The 13,637-nt window shown below is 43.8% G+C and overlaps 1 long non-coding RNA gene across 1 annotated transcript; it reads right to left on the minus strand.

Moving 5' to 3' along the window:
* LOC109713384 lies at window positions 7,600-8,748 on the minus strand. Its single transcript, XR_002217097.1, has 2 exons — window positions 8,634-8,748; window positions 7,600-7,795 (listed from the first exon to the last, which is right to left on the minus strand). It is a non-coding gene; the product is annotated as an uncharacterized LOC109713384 (long non-coding RNA).

Below are 13,637 nucleotides of genomic sequence, written 5' to 3' on the forward strand. Positions count from 1 at the left end.
CGAGTGTAGCGGAAGTCCGCAGTTTTCTCGGATTGGCGGGCTATTATAAGCGTTTTGTTGAGGGGTTTGCGAAGTTGACTACTCCTCTCACATGCCTTACGCACAAAGGAGTAAGGTTTGATTGGAGCGAAGGTTGCGACCGAAACTTCCAAGAGCTGAAGAAGAAGTTGACGTCTACCCCGGTACTTGCTTTGCCAACGCCGGGAGAGAACTTCGTGGTGTACAGTGATGCTTCCTACACCAGTCTCGGGTGTGTTCTTATGCAAAATGGGCGAGTCATTGCGTATGCTTCGTGCCAGTTGAAAAGCTATGAGAAGAACTACCCGACACACGATCTTGAGCTTGCGACGGTTGTTTTCGCGCTGAAGCTTTGGAGGCATTATCTTCATGGTGAGCATTGCGAGGTGTATACCGATGACAAAAGCCTCAAGTATTTGTTCACCTAGAAAGAGTTGAATATGCGGCAGCGGCGGTGGCTGGAGTTAATAAAAGACTACGATCTTACTATCCTGTACTACCCCGGCAAAGCTAACGTGGTGGCCGATGCGCTGAGTAGGAAATCTGTTGAGAACTTGGCGACGACGATTACTAATCAACCGGCATTGCATAAGGAAATGCAGCGGTTTGGATTGGAGGTTGTGGCGCCGGAAGTTCCGACTATCTTGGCGGCACTAGTAGTTCGACCGACCTTGTTGGAGCAAATTAAGGAGCGGCAAGTTGATGATCCGTATCTCCAAATGGTGCGGAATGATGTTAGCGATGGGCACGCTGGTGATTTCGGCGTGGGAACTGACGGTGCACTTCGGTTTCGAAACCGATTGTGCATACCCAAGGACGACGAGATTCGTAAGATGGTGTTGCAAGAAGCGCATTATTCCCCGTATAGTATTCACCCGGGCGGCACTAAGATGCACAAGGACTTAAAGCTGCATTATTGGTGGCCGGGTATGAAGAAGGACATCGGAGAGTTCGTGGCGCAATGCATGACGTGCCAACAAGTAAAAACCGAGCGTCGTTTTCCCGTTGGGAAGTTGCAGATTCTACCGATCCCCGTGTGGAAGTGGGAGGATGTCGCAATGGACTTTGTGGTCGGGCTGCCCCGATCGCAAGCTGGACATGACGCCATATGGGTGGTTGTGGACCGTTTGACGAAATCGGCTCACTTTTTTGCCGATCCACACCACATGGTCAGGAGACAAGTTATTCCAGGTTTACTTGGATGAGATAGTGAGACTACATTGTATCCGATCGAGACCCCCAGTTCACTTCTCATTTCTGGAGGAGCTTGTAGGATGCTCTAGGCACGCGACTCGATTTTAGTACGGCGTTTCATCCTCAAAGTGATGGACAATCTGAGAGAACTATTCAGATACTCGAGGACATGTTGCGAGCATGTGTGCTTGACTATCGTGGAGGGTGGCATGATTACTTATTGATGGCAGAGTTTGCATATAATAATAGCTACCAAGAAAGCATTGCAATGGCGCCATTCGAAGCTCTATATGGAAGGAAGTGTTGCTCGCCGATTCATTGGAGCGAGGTGGGCGAGAAAGTTGTTCTTGGCCCAGAAGTTGTTCGGGAGGCGGAGGAGAAAGTTCGTCTTGCCCGGCAAAGATTAGCGACGGCGCAATCAAGGCACAAGAGTTATGCCGATAAGCGAAGGGAGGATATAGAGTTCGTGGTGGGAGACCGCGTGTTTCTAAAAGTATCGCCGATGCACGGTGTTAAGAGGTTTGGAGTTCAGGGGAAGTTGAGTCCCCGATTTGTCGGACCCTTTGAGATCTTGGAAAGGGTTGGCGCGGTGGCCTACAGAGTAGCATTACCGCCGAGGCTTGCGGGGGTGCACGATGTGTTCCATGTATCTAATCTCCGCAAGTATGTCCACGATCCGGAGCATATTCTCTCATATATCCCGATAGAGCTTCAAGAGGATATGACTTACGAGGAGTTCCCGGCATTCATCGTCGATCGAGAAGTGAGAAAACTACGNATTGCAATGGCGCCATTCGAAGCTCTATATGGAAGGAAGTGTTGCTCGCCGATTCATTGGAGCGAGGTGGGCGAGAAAGTTGTTCTTGGCCCAGAAGTTGTTCGGGAGGCGGAGGAGAAAGTTCGTCTTGCCCGGCAAAGATTAGCGACGGCGCAATCAAGGCACAAGAGTTATGCCGATAAGCGAAGGGAGGATATAGAGTTCGTGGTGGGAGACCGCGTGTTTCTAAAAGTATCGCCGATGCACGGTGTTAAGAGGTTTGGAGTTCAGGGGAAGTTGAGTCCCCGATTTGTCGGACCCTTTGAGATCTTGGAAAGGGTTGGCGCGGTGGCCTACAGAGTAGCATTACCGCCGAGGCTTGCGGGGGTGCACGATGTGTTCCATGTATCTAATCTCCGCAAGTATGTCCACGATCCGGAGCATATTCTCTCATATATCCCGATAGAGCTTCAAGAGGATATGACTTACGAGGAGTTCCCGGCGTACATTGTTGATCGGGAGGTGTGGAAGCTACGTAATCGAGAAATTTCGTATGTTAAGATCCATTGGAGCGAACACGGCGATCGGGAAGAGACGTGGGAGCTTGAGGACGTGATGAGAGTGTGTCATCCTCATCTTTTCGAGGAACTAAGATGAGGTATGGATTTTGAACTACGAATGAACTAGTTTCGCGGCCGAAACAATTTTAAGGGGTGCGGAATGTAACATATCACTTCCCCGTAAGTCGTGCTGAGTTCTGTTGAAATGAGCAGAACGCGGAAAGGAATGAGTTACTATAGGCTAGGAGTGCATTGGAGCCTATATATGAAGTATAAAGGGACCCGAGAGAGTGAAACTGCAGTTCTGGGGAAATCCCAGAAATTTTACTCTCGGGGACCGGTCCCTTGGGTGAGAGATCGGTTCCCGAACGTTGATCAGCCAAGCAGAGGGGAAAATCGGCTAAGTCCTGGAAACTGAGCTCTCGGGAACCGGTCCTTCGGCGGGAGACCGGTCCCCGGAGATCGGTTTCATCTAGGAGAGACTGGTTCCCTTCTGCGTAGGTTGCAGGGTAGCTCTTGGGAACCGGTCCCTGAAGGGGAGAGACTGGCCCCCGAGCCCGAAAATGCCCAGTAAGGGCTAGTTGCAAAAGTGAAAAGTTGAGGGGTTTAAATGCAAATATGGCATGAGAGGGGTTATATAGGCTAGAGCATGAGTGAGAACTCATTTGTTCTCACTCTCACCCTCAAACCCTTCCCTCTCTCCCTCTAAAAAAAAAAAAAAAAATCCTTCTCTTCTCTCTCCCTCTCTCTCTAGGGCTTGGACCAAGAGGGGATTTGGAAGAGCAAGCTTGGAGAAGAAGCTCTCCAAGGTGAAGAGCAAGCTTGATCAAGGCATTGAAGGAAAGTTTTGGACTCCTAAGGTGAGTTCTCATGGGTTTTGGGCTAAGGTTTGGATTTTTNAGATCATTGTAGTGATATAGAACCATGTGAAAAAGAAAAGTGAAAGACCCTATATGCATGTGAATGTAAGAAATGACCGTGACCGTAGTAAACAAAGGCGATATTGACATTAGTGACTCGATTAACATTGAAAAGTGAATAGTTAAACAAGGTTTAACCCGAGTGACATTATGTGTATTGTGGCATCAGGACCACCATGACGTTGGCAAGGGACAGTATGTTCATGAATAGGTATTAACCATTCACCGGCATTGAGACAGTGAGAATTGTGACAGGTTGGCCATACCTCCTCAAATTGAGGATGGGATCATACTCACAGGTATTGGTTCCAGCTTGTGTGAGATCGCTCCTCTACGAGCGGTGTACTCCGGAGAAGAAATGCACCACGGGTGGACGTGCCCGGCGAAGATCCTTCGGGTGGTTGTGCCTTGTGCCTCCCCCGTTAGACGGGATATGTGGACTGTGAGTTGGGGTAAACTAGGAGCACCCCAGGTTGATTGGGTATAGGCCAAGGGAAAGTGAAAAGGGCATGCATGCATATTAATCATGTATTTGAATATGAATATCTATCTGTGAATCGTTTCTTGCAGGCATTGTATTAGAAGTGCATTAGTTGGTTTGTTAATTCTTCTTTATTGAAATACATATGCCTGAATTAGACCTAGTGGGCGAATCGGCATGGTCGGCGGCCGAACCCACTGGGAACTTCTTCTAGTTCTCATTACCACTAACCCTGCAGATCCATACACGAGCGGGGCGGCGGAGGATCGAGGTAAGGGAGTCGCGCCGTAGATAGCGGCCCCGGAGTTGTATAGGCATACCCTATACTCGGTGTATTCAACTTTTGTATGTTGAAACAGTAAGGTGAAAATGATGTAATATAAAGATGATGTAATTTGCCTTTTTGTTAAAGGAAATTGTGATGTAAATGAATGAAAATGAATGTAATAGACTACTTGTGTTTGATTCAAATGTAATCAAATGACATGTATATTGGATGTTTAGTTAGTTTCGATGCTTTCACTTGTGGTTGTTGTTGTTTGCCCTCGTGCAAACCTTGTATATCTCGCAATTCTCCATGATGATTTGCTTGTGTTATACTTGTTGTTGGAGCCTTGGGTGGACAGGGGAGGTACTGTCCGTTCAGCGTCTGTCGCGTGCTCGAATCCGACCAAATTGGCGGAGCTCGGGGCGTGATAGATAATTCTCATTAGGTTGAGTTGGAATTGTTCCGATCCACTAAAAGGAGTTTAAGTGATATTGTTGATAGTGATCAAAATATATCTTACTACTAGATAGAATAGAACCTATGGGTTCACACACATAAGAGGTTGTGATTGATCAGATAGCTAGATCGCGATTATTGAACCGCTAGAGGACCTAATTGTCAATATGTTGATAATTGGACTAATTTGTAATTGTTATGAATTAGTGGTATTAAAATATAAATGTTACTAGAGAGGACTTACTAATAGTTAGTAAATTATAAGAGGACTTATGTGCAAATATTGCATTATTAATTTGCTATGATCAAATTAAGATAANTTATTAATTTGATAAGATCAAATTAATATAAAATTCAAGTCGAATCAAATTAGGATTTGATCGATCTAACCAATTAAGGAAAAGATAAATTTAAATCTAAATTTATACTTATCCTTAATTGTCATTATATTATTAGAAAGAGGATTATATTCCTCTGTATAATATACGGGAGTATTAGAAAATCCTAGCCGTTATCTTTCCTCTCTTCTCTTTTCCATCTTCTAACAAAAAGGACGTCCTTTGCAAGGGAGCTAACACCTCGGTGAGGACATAGATCAAATCATCAATCTCGTGTGGATACCTATTGTAAGGTGCCGAACTTCTGAAGTTATGAAGTTACGATAGAATATGATGTATCGAATTTTAATATAAAAGTAGAAATAAATAAAAATAGTGTAAGATACTATTTTTTTTAGATTTAGAGAAGTAAAATATAAGTCGGAAATGACTTATGCTGAAATCGGAATGAAAACAGAAGATTTAGAATTTTCTGTGAGAAACGGAGCTGATATTGTCACGCCCCGAGCCCGATCCTTTTGGCCGGTTCGAGAGCGCCGAACAGACGCCGAACGGACAGAGCCTCCCCTGTCCGCCCAAGGCTCAACACAAGTATCAATAGAGTATAAAGTTTGCATAAGTGGAAGCACACACAACCGCTTGCACGAGGGCAAGCAATAGCCAAAGTGAAAGTAATAAACTAACAGCAACAAGTAATATGATTAATTTTAAATCACATACATGTATACTACTTATCAAGTTCTATTACAGCTCTTTCATCATTTCTTTTTACATCTCATATCTCCAAAATATAACTTTTGACATTCAAAGTAAATATCCTTTACATCATTCATTTAAACATGTTCATGGTACTAAAATCATCAAATACAAAAGATGATATATCAAAGGGTATGCAACTATGAAATAGAACATCTCGGGCGGTCTCTACCTAGGGTGCGATGCCCTTACCGCGGTCGTCTGCCGGCTCGCTCGGTCCCGGCTCTGTGGAAATAGGGGTGTGAGAACTACAGCAAAGTTCCCAGTGGGTTCGGCAACCAACCACGCCGACTATCCCACTAGGTCTAATCAAGCATAATAGAATAAAAGAAAAGAAGTAACCAACTAACAAATGCAACTAATATGCCTAAACAATAAGGATGCGATGCTCGATATAATGCTCATGATGAATGCAAGATTACAGTTTCTTTACCCAATCTCTTGGTTAACCTATAGATTTCGCCCTCAACAAACTCACCAACCCAAAATCCTATTAACCGGGGAGATACCCGCTACAACCCGATAGGACCGTCCTCTGGGGAGATACCCGCTACAACCCAGTGATGTCGACTCCGGAATACATCGCCCGAGGGGGAGCCACCACCCTCGAGCAAGGACTAAAGGTGAGTACGATCAATCCTACATAGAGGATTCCAAGTTCAATCCATTCCTTAACTTTAAGGAAGACCATGCTCAATGACCCTTAACTCTACGGATGAAATATCATAATGTCTCAATCATTCTTTTCTTTGCATTCTTTACTATCGCTAGTGCCATATGCACTACTAAGTTATTGTACTCATGCCACACTTATTTTCTAAGTGCTATGTTCTTGTTCTCATGCCAAATGCTACACTTATTTTTCTAAGTGTTCTAGACTCATCAATGTCACTCACTAGATCTATGTCTATGTGTCACTTTTGTTCACTAACCCTTCTAGGTTCTTGTCACATGTCATGCATAAATAGGATTATAATTCTCACATTCTTACAAGTATTTCATACGAAATTAAATTCACAATTAACCCTACTATGCAACATGCTCAATATATACATATATGTTCAAATATGACACTTTAGACATAAAGAAATTTTCGAGGTCCTTGGAATGCACCACCCACCTTAGAAGGTTGAGAGGATGCTACGGTGAATTTCTTGGAATTTTCTTTGAAGCTTTATTTTTTGCCTACAGCAAAACGAAGCCGAATTAGGCTTTTTATCAATAACTCCATCTAAACCTTTTCGTAACGTTAAACGGAGTTGTCCCACGCGTCGGGAGTACCCCCAATTAGGTTTCTATAAGGTCAATTTGCCTTAGAAACACTCGGGGGCAAAAGCTCCAAATTTGGTGCCCTAACCAAACCATTACTAAACCCTAGGTTTTGATCTCTAAAATAAGCAAAAGAGTGCTTGTTTAACCTCTAGAAGCTCATTTAGAACTATCCAAACCATCTTTAGGGCTTAGAATGCAAACTCTAGAAATCCCCTATTAGAGCACCATGAAAAAAACTAGGGTTTCATGGTGTTCATGGCTCTAACATGCTTATAAAACTTCTAAGAAGCTCAAAACTTCAAAACTTAGGGTTTAAATCCTAACCCTAGAAGATATCTTGCAAAAACTTACCTCTAGTCCCAAGCTCTACCTGTCACGTCCCGCTATCGCCAATTTGGTCGATCCGGGCCCGTACACAGACGCCGAACGAACAGCACCTCCTCTGTTCGCCCAAGGCTCAACAACAACGAATACATGTATAAAGAAATAAACAATTCCCAGGATCACATTTCAATATACATGGCTTACACGAAGGCAAGCAACAATCACAAGTGATAGTAAGTCTAACTAAACATGAAATCCACTGTAATTTAAAACTTCACATAACTAAAACATTTAGTTATATACATGCTTTATATACATTCATTTACATGTCTCTGTACATCAAAATGGATGATACATGAACTCAAAATGGTATACCGCTAGTACTCGGGAGTCCACTAGCTAGACTGCTGGCTCTTGCCTCGATCCTCGGCCACAATACTCGCACTGGAACCTGTATGGTTAGTGGTGTGAGAACTACAAGAAAGTTCCCAGTGGGTTCGGCCGCCGACCTCGCCGACTCACCCACTAGGTCTACTCAGGCATATGTAGGCAAGAAAAGTAAGCAGATAGTAACCAACTATAACATGTAACTACTACAATGCCTGTACAAAGCTGAAAGAAGTAACAGATATGAAAACTGTAAATATGCATGCATGCTTTTCATTAACTTTACCCAATCTTTTGGTTAACCCTCTGGTTAACAGCTGGACAAGTACGTTAGTCCTGGGGCAAGTACGTTAGCCCATAAATTTACCCAATTCAGTGGTTAACCCTTTGGTTAACAATAACTCACCAACGAAATCCCTCACGGGCCCTAAGCTGCCTCCCGATGGGACCGTCTGTCGGACAAGTACGTTAGTCCTGGGGCAAGTACGTTAGCCCAACAAGTGACTACTCCGGAGCTCACTGCCTGGGGGGAGCGACCACCACCAAGCTAAGAAAACAGACTATGTGAGTAAGATCTGATCCCCCTTTAGAGGATTCAACTGACAACAATGTCACAATTTAACTCTAACTAGTTCTTTATACTAGTTTCATAATTGCATTTCTCGATGCTAACCAAATCTCTAGTTAGAATGTCACCAAGTTCACTATTGTCAAAGTCCATGCATTCATAGGGTTCTATGTCCACAATCTAAGGTTCACAAATTCTCATTGTTGATAGGAATTCACATTTTCACTCGCTCAATGCCAAACACCCTATAATGCATGACTACAAATATAAATATGCTCAACGGAGAATTATAGACATAAAAGGTGATTCAAAGAGTTCGGATAGCACCACCCACCTGTAGTGGTGACAATCAACTAGAATCCACGTCTCGGAAAGCGTCGACGACTATCTCTCGCGACTCCATGCAAATAGGACTAGAACGGCCGCTACCGTAATTAGCGTGTCGTTGACCTGTCGGAAAGTCAATTTAGACTCCTGGGCATGTTTACTTTCACTTATAAAGGATTAGAAAAGATTAAACTAGAGTCAATACTCATATTTTACAAGTTAGCATTTCAATGCTATATAAAGCGGCAACTATAGCCGAAAACCTTCTTTTGGCGATATCTTTGCGTAGGTTCGTCGGATTGCCGAACCGACTTCGCCAACGCGTTTCTTTTACCCTCAATTTGGTTTACACGTGGTCAATTTCGCATTAGCACTCTTATTTTGCAAAAGTGCATTGCCGCGGTCAGGGGAGAAATTTCACAATTTCAAAGAAATTTCACAATTCAATTCCCTCTTTTCTTTCATTTTTCCTCTTCTTCTTTCTTTTCTCTCTTTCTCTTTTCTTTCTTTCTTGCTTTCTTTTCTTTTCTTTCCTTTCTTTTCTTTTCCTTTTCTTTCTTTCTTTCTTTTCTTCCTTTCTTTCCTTTCTTCCTTTCTTTCTTTTCTTTTCTTTCCTTGCTCGCTGCTGCGCTGCTGCTGCTGCTGCTGCTGCTGCTGCTGCTGCTGCTGCTAACTGCTGCTGAGGCTGCTGCTGCTGTGCTGCTGCTGCTGCTGCTCCTGATGGCTGCTGCAGCTGCTGATGGCTGCTGCAGCTGCTGCTGCTGCTTGCTGTGCTGCTGCTAGCTGCAGCTGCTGCTGCTGAGGCTGCTGCTGCTGCTGCTGCTGCTTGCTGCTGCTGCTAGCTGAGGCTGCTGCTGCTGCTGCATCTGCTGCTGCATCTGCTGCTGCTGCTGCTGCTAGCTGCAGCTGCTACTGCTGAGGCTGCTGCTGCTAGCTGCAGCTGCTACTGCTGAGGCTGCTGCTGCTGCTAGCTGAGGCTGCTGCTGCTGCTGCATCTGCTGCTGCTGCTGCTAGCTGCTGCTGCTACTGCTGAGGCTGCTGCTGCTGCTAGCTGAGGCTGCTGCTGCTGCTGCTGATGCTCAGGCTGCTGCTGCTACAATCAGTAGCAGCAGGGAGAGGGTAGAGAGGGAGAGAGATGACAGGAGAGGTAGAAAACTCACCTCTAATCTTCTTCTTCTATTTCTTCTTCTTCTTCTCCTCTTTTCTCTTCTCTTCTTTTCTCTTTCTCTCTCTCTACGTATGGGAGGGTGAAGGGGATAAGGATNGATAACTTTCGGATGCTATTTCTCTCTCTACAGGTGTCAGAATAATATGAAACTTGAAATCTGGCCTCACACCAATGTTCCTGACATCTCCGCCAATTTTCATAATTTTCTGACACTGTGCATTTTCTGCTAATTTCTCAGTCCCGTTCTTTACAGAAAATTCCAGTTCTTCTGCTTTCGCTCCGATTCGGCACGAGTCATTCCAGACTAACTTGGGTACTCCATAAATTATCTCCGAGCCTCGCTTTAATTCTTTTAGTCAAAGTTAGCGTCAGAATTCCGAAAATTCTATTTACATTTCGTTTCGCGCCCAATTTGCGCCGAAACACTTATTTATCATCGGAATTCATTCTCACGCGTCCAAAGTCACTCGGGGATGTGTCCAACTAGCTCAATCCGCACTTCGACCCAATAGATCAAAGTTGACATCGCAGCTCCAGGATGCCATATGTTACATTATGCTTGCTTGCCAATGTGCTCATTCGCATATGCTTGTGAGGGTCGCTCCCCACAAGCTGGCACTCCGGAGTTAGCCACGCGACATCAGATCGCCCGTGCGGGACTGGGCGCCGAAGTGGACTGCCGTGGGTACTGTTGACTTCCACGGGGCCATTAGGCACGGCACGAGCCGGGGCTTTACCACGTGTAAGTCTCTTGTTAATTGGATTAATGTAAATGAATTGAACCTTAGATGGACATAATAGTAAAGATACTTTATGCCATTAATTGAGATATACCTAGTAATGAACATACTAGAAGGTTGACGTTCCTATTAGTCATTAATTACAACAACAGTATCTGCATGTTTACACTCCTGTTAGTGTAGGAAGATAGCTATGTGATGTCATTAGCTAGTTAAACTATAATGATGGCCTTCTGCATGAATCATGACATGTAGATTAAAGATGGACGACTTGTAACCAGCATGAAATACAAAACTTGTATAGGTATAATGAGTAGTATATAAGACATGTTAGAAAACATATCTTATTGAGGCATGTTCATAGTTGATTCATTACATCTTATAAGACATTCATTGTTGCATTTACTTGTTCTACTTACTGTAGTTTACTCATGCGTCAGTTGACCTAGTGGTATATTTCGCCACTCTCGGCGACTTACCCACTGGGAACTATTGTTTAATAGTTCTCACTCCCGTTTGTTGGTTGTTTTATGTAGAGCTTTCCACAGCGGGAAAGGCTAGGGTTCCTGTAAAGGGGTCAGCGGCTAGCTAGAGCCTCCTCGATATTGAATAGATGAATCCATGTAAGCTTGCTTTAGTTTAGTTCAGGGATGTATTTTGGAACTATTTAGAATGTACTTTGTACTTTATGTTCTAAACTGTAGTTTGGAATTGTCACGCCCCGGGACCGCCGATTTGGTCGGTTCGAGCACATCAACAGATGCTGGACGGACAGCACCTCCCCTGTCTGCCCAAGGCTCAACACTAGTATCAACATGTATACAATTTTGCGCAAGCGAAAACATGAATATACGTGGCTTGCACAGAGGCAAGCAACAACCAAAGTGAAAGTTCTACAACTATTACATCCATACAAGTATCTTGATTACATTTAATCAAATACATGCATACTATAATTTACATTCATTCATTTCTTTCATCTATACATCACATGATCATCATTCTCCAAACATAAGTCTTTTACATCATCTATACATTTATATAACCTTGTTCATCATAAACAAAAGATGATAATAATAGGGTATGAACTATACTCAGGTAGCCACTATCTAGGGTGCGAGACCCTTTCCACGATCCTCGATCGCCTCGCTCGGACCTAGATCTGTAAAAATGGTGGGGTGAGAACTACAAGAAAGTTTTCAATAGGTTCGGCCGCCGATCCTGCCGACTTTCCAACCAGGTCTAGACTAGGCATATGTAGAAGAAAATAGATAGATAGGTAGCCATTCTAAACAAATGCAGCTATTATGCCTGAGCAAGAGTGCTAACAAATATATGATGCTCATGATGCATGCTGATTGCCATTCTCAAAACCTAATCCTCTCGGCTAACCCGTAGGTTTCGCCCCAAAACTCACCAACTCAAATCCCTACTATCGGGGAGATACTCGCTACAACCCAGTGATGACTACTCCGGAGCTCATCACTCGAGAGGGAGCGACCGCCCTCAAGTCAAGACTTACAGGTGAGTATGATCAAATCCACAACTATGAGGATGCCATGTTCACTAATGCCATAACACACAAGGTGTCTCATTCTCTCGCATTCAATGCCACAAGGTGCTATATCATTCAATTGTCACAATGTCACCATGTTCTCTAACTTGGCTAGTTCATGTCTCAATTCATACATCTATAGGGTTCATACAAGTCCATATCTCATTGCCAATCTCATATGCATCTTTATACTAAAAGCATGCAAACAATATATATCAACATATTCTCATTTAACCCTACAATGCATGAATCCTACATATACACCTACATGCTCAATGGTGACTTTAGACATAAAGAAAAATTCAGCTATTTCGGATAGCACCACCCATCTCGTAGGGATGCCAGAAGGCTATGATTCACGTCTTGTGATTTATAGTCTCCTATTTCCCTTGACTACGGCAAACAAAGCCGAAATGGGGTTTTTCTTCAATTCCTTGGCGTAGACCTAACGGAATCCTGGTCTGAGTTTCCCAACGCGTCGGTTTTCGCTCCGATTAGGGCTACAAGAGATCAAACCCTAGTTAGATCTCATACTTAGCAAAACCCCAATTTGACCCTAGGGTTTCCATAATCCACAAATACCTCATAATACATGGATATTCATGAAGTAATCTACCACAATAACTTCTAGATACCATAACTATAAGAGATTAACCCAAAACCCTAGCTTTAAACCATAAGAACTCACCTTGAGTTCTTGCTCTTCCACTACTTCTTGCTCAAGAGCTAACTTCACCCTCCAACAAGTCTTCTTCTCCACCAAGCCCTCTCTTGGAGCAACCCTAGTAAGAGAATGAGAGAGAGAGGGAGAGAGAAGAATGTGAGAAGCTCTAGAAAGAGAAAGAGAATACTTGTCTCTTTGTTCTCAAGAGAGGGGTAAGGTTTAGGGCATCAAAAACCCTCATATATGGTCCTTCCACAGACAATTACACTTAGGCTCCTCTCCAATATGACAATTCGGACCAACCCATGCTTTTGCGCATATGTGGTCCGGACCTTGCATATGGGGTCCGGTCCCTGAGAGCATTTCCCTCACAATTCGAGCTGAAAATTTTTCAGCTTGCTCTCCAAGGTCCATACACCTTTCCAAAGTATTCTGAAACACTCAAAACGATCGACGGACCTCACCAACTAACCCAACACCGCACCTCGGTCAATTCGACTGAAGTTCGGTTCAACCTACCAAAGTTTTGGTATATTACATTCTCCATCCCATAAAAATAGTTTCGTCCGCGAAACTCAATTCTATACCTTAGCTCGTTGACTCGAATAGATGAAGATAGGTCTTTCGCATTGCCTCCTCAAGTTCCCAAGTGGCTTCACGCTCCGCATCATTGCTCCACTGGACTTTAACATACGGAATTGTACGATTCAGCAACCTCTTCTCTTCTCAAGCAAGAATGCACACTGGATATTTCTCGTAAGTCATATCCTCGCGCAACTCTACCGATTCATACTCCAAAATGTAAGAGGAATGGCGGATATACTTGCGAAGATTCAACACATGAAACACGTTGTGAACTCCCACAAGCTTCGGCGGTAGTGCAA

Source organism: Ananas comosus, linkage group 7 (genome assembly GCF_001540865.1).
Source record: "Ananas comosus cultivar F153 linkage group 7, ASM154086v1, whole genome shotgun sequence".
Lineage (NCBI taxonomy): Eukaryota > Viridiplantae > Streptophyta > Magnoliopsida > Poales > Bromeliaceae > Ananas > Ananas comosus.